The 3,561-nt window shown below is 39.4% G+C and overlaps 1 long non-coding RNA gene across 1 annotated transcript; it reads right to left on the bottom strand.

Moving 5' to 3' along the window:
• Positions 1-612: 612 nt before the first annotated feature.
• Positions 613-3,134, bottom strand: LOC115604560. Its single transcript, XR_003990320.1, has 3 exons — positions 3,101-3,134; positions 2,956-2,996; positions 613-644 (listed from the first exon to the last, which is right to left on the bottom strand). It is a non-coding gene; the product is annotated as an uncharacterized LOC115604560 (long non-coding RNA).
• Between the last annotated feature and the right edge of the window lie 427 nt (positions 3,135-3,561).

Below are 3,561 nucleotides of genomic sequence, written 5' to 3'. Positions count from 1 at the left end.
CCACCTCTCTACTTCTCTTTGGCCTTTTCCAGTAGCACCTCTACCCTTCTCTAGCTGGCCTCCTGATTTTTTAATACTTGTCCAAATTAAAAAAGAGAAGAGATGTTATTATTGACCTATGCAGTTCTGTTCTTATTTTCTTGTTCTTGGCACTCTCTTGAGCGTCTGATTCCCAGTAAACAACACAAGACAATTCAATCACTTTGTTCTTTCAGCTTTTAAAACAGAGACACCCCCTTCCCTTCTTATGCTTGGAAAGCTCAGGATTTGCTGTTACTTGGATCTGCTTACACTTCCTGCTAATAGCTCAACCCATTTTCTCCTTAAGGGAGGGGAAGATTTTGAAAAGAAAGAAAAAAACACAAAACCCCACCAAAACCAACAACAGAAACAAACCAGCAACAGCTTTTTGCTTCTTGCAAAGGCATCTGAGTAAAATGCATTCAAAGGTAAGGCTGCAATACCATGTACATAAACCACCTAAAATTACATAATACATTTCATAAACTGAAACTACAGCACATAAATAACCTAGTCCTGTGTGTCAGGTTGTCCTGCTGGGCTACTCGCTGCTTCCCTCAGCATAATGAGTTTTCCAAGAAACAGGAGACAGTCTTGGGAGAGGAACCAGAATTACATGGAACCTACTTAAAGACAAGGAAATAGTTTTTTAGGAAATCGTTAAGAATTTTACCAGAAAGATTCATATTTCTGAAGATGAAGTGAATTGTGATCATTTTAGGTATTTTCACAATAGTTTTCATGGGAACTCAGTTTTCAGGGCCCAGAAAGTACCAACAGACTCTGCAACCTCTACCTATAAATAACTTTATAACTGCAGTCAGATTCATTTGTTAACACAAGGAATGTGGGAAACTTTTGAGTGTAAATCAGGAGGAAAAGCAGAGACTCTCAAATGCATCCTGTATGAACCTAGAGCATCTAGAATATTTTCAGGTCAGGACAAAAACAAAGCCTGGGATCTTAACAGGTGCTGCTCCAAATGGCAGGACTTTTTCCTGCTCTAGATACACTCATCATTGGAATACACCCAGCCGTTTCTTTAAGTACACATCACTCCTATGTGTTGAAACATATTTCATTTGTCAGAAGCAACAATCTCTGTCCTGGAGATCTCAACAACTGAATGAAAGACAATTGAAAAGACAAAAAGAAAGACAAAAAAGATTGTCTATGGCCTTCTAGTGCTGTCCTCATCAGAGAAGTAGCATCAGTAATAGAGACTTTAATTCTGTAATTAAATTGCCTGCAATTTCAGTACCAAAAGCTATCCTGCAAAGAGTGAATAAAAAGACTCACTTTTTAGCAGCCCTAAACAGAAAACATCTTTGATACCTGCTTCTGAACTAACATTTTAAATAACAGTAATGCCAGAAATGGGCCCTTTTCCACAAGTGGGACTTTATGTCTTTTTTGCTCCCTCCTCTCAAGAGAGAATGCCTCCATTGCCTGACCTCCCTTTTGGTGAAGCAGTTTTCCCTAATATCCAGTCTAAACCTTCCCTGGTGCAGCTTGAGGCTGTTACCTCTTATCCTATTGCTTGTTACTTGGAAGAAGAGACCGACCCCACCTCACCACCACCTCCTTTCAGGTAGTTGTAGAGAGTCATAAGGTCTCCCCTGAGACTTCTCTTCTCCAGACTAAACAACCCCAGTTCCCTCAGCCGCTCCTCATCGCACTTGTGCTCCAGACCCTTCACCTGCTTTGTTGCCCTTTTCTGGACCCACTCCAGCAACTCAGTATCTCTCTTGTGGTGAGGGGTCTATTTACCCACTGAAACTTCAGTGAATAACCTAAATATTTCTGTTCATAAAAACATAAGTTATAAACTTTTGCAAATATTGATCAGATTTTCACACAGGTAATTTTCTATTTCTTTACCCTAAAAATGCTGTATAATATGGTACCTTGCATACAGAATTGTCTAAGTCTTCTTATAATGAGATCATGGAGTCAGCACATTGTGAGTCCTGTGATCCCACACACATGCTACGGGAAAATCTTTCTTTGAAAAGATTTCAAATTGCTCAATCTATATGACTGATACACTATCTACACAAGAAACCTTTTCTATAATGGAAAGAGGCCCTCATGATGCACATCCAATGCAGAGCAGCAATCTATGTTGAAAAGAAAGAAAAAAAAAAAAACCAAAAGGGAAAGTGCATGCAAGCAGAATGAATTGCTCCATTTTTTTGTTTGTTTGGAAACTGATGCAGAACAGATTAGCCTGCAATATACTGCTTTCTTACACAACCAAGCAATTATTATCTGGTTGAGAGCAAACCTCTTTTAAACACTCCTAGTTATAGGTAAAAGCTCTATAAGGAAATAGCCTAAAATGGAAGGGCTCATTATTATGTAAAGTCCTTAAGACTTTTGAGCATTTTAGTAACAGGCTATAAAATCATGTTCCAGAGAACAAATACAGCACAAGCTACACAAATCACTTGAACTGAAGTGGCTGAGAATCAGTTTGTGCCTCAGAAGTTAACCCAGGCTTACCTCTCTAGAATTGCAGATGCTTCAGACGAAGCAAGCACTAGAACAGAGCCCACATTTCTCTGTTCAAGACTGGAGTTAAACTTCTATATGTAACTTAAAAGTATATAAGTTAAGCTTGTATACTGTTATTAGAAAGCAGTTCTTTATTAACACCAGTTTCTACTACATTATTACTCTCCTTTTTACAAATGTAATATTGATGGGAAATGCTTTCTTTACCAAGTATTACTACTGCTGCAGTAATACCTGTCTTTTGCTTATAGTGAAAAATCAAGTCTGTCCAAGCAGAAAAGGTTTATCTGCATCCTCTTTGTAAGAAACAGGGATACCCATTTCATTATGATGTACATATGGGGTAGCTCTGTACTTTGTGACCTCCTTCCTGATAAAATCAAGTTGCTTATTTGTTACCACCTTGCTGATACTTACTGGTGTATCCCAATAAGAGGTATCCGCATATATATTCATCCCTGTATTGAAAAAGATTATTTTTATTACCTTTTTGAGAACGTGTTCTAAAAGGAAACATGACAAAAGAGCAAGGTACCATCATCTTGCTCTCACATCTGCTCACTTACGGTTCTGGAGACAACATGCAGTTCCTGGTTTTGTGTCCCATTAGAACAACTTCCTTTTCTTTTTGTTATCAGATAACACAGGCTCCCAACAAGGCCTCTCGGCTATAGCTGGTTTCGTTAATATTCACACTGAACTTTCCTTTATGGTTAACTTGCGAACAGCTGATGGTGAGTCTCTGCTCAAGACTTGAAATACTCCAACCAGTAACCCTTACCGAGCTTCTCTGGAGCCCTGCAAAACCTTCCAGAAAAGGTGTCTCATTGCACTCAGCTGAGACCACAGATGTTTCACAGGGCAATCACTGCCTACTGCGGAAAAAATCCAGTATCTTCAAAAAGCCCGTACAGAGAGGGGTGCTGCCCCTGCCAAGATCCTCAATGATACCCCACCTTGTTGCATGGGGTCATTAATGAGCAGGAAGGCAGATCTCTGGTGCAAGACATCTCTGGTAAGGAT

The sequence above is a fragment of the Strigops habroptila genome, chromosome 2, assembly GCF_004027225.2.
Source record: "Strigops habroptila isolate Jane chromosome 2, bStrHab1.2.pri, whole genome shotgun sequence".
Taxonomy (NCBI): domain Eukaryota; kingdom Metazoa; phylum Chordata; class Aves; order Psittaciformes; family Psittacidae; genus Strigops; species Strigops habroptila.
The sequence above is the reverse complement of the archived record's forward strand: the minus strand, read 5'-3'. Positions and strand labels throughout refer to the sequence as shown.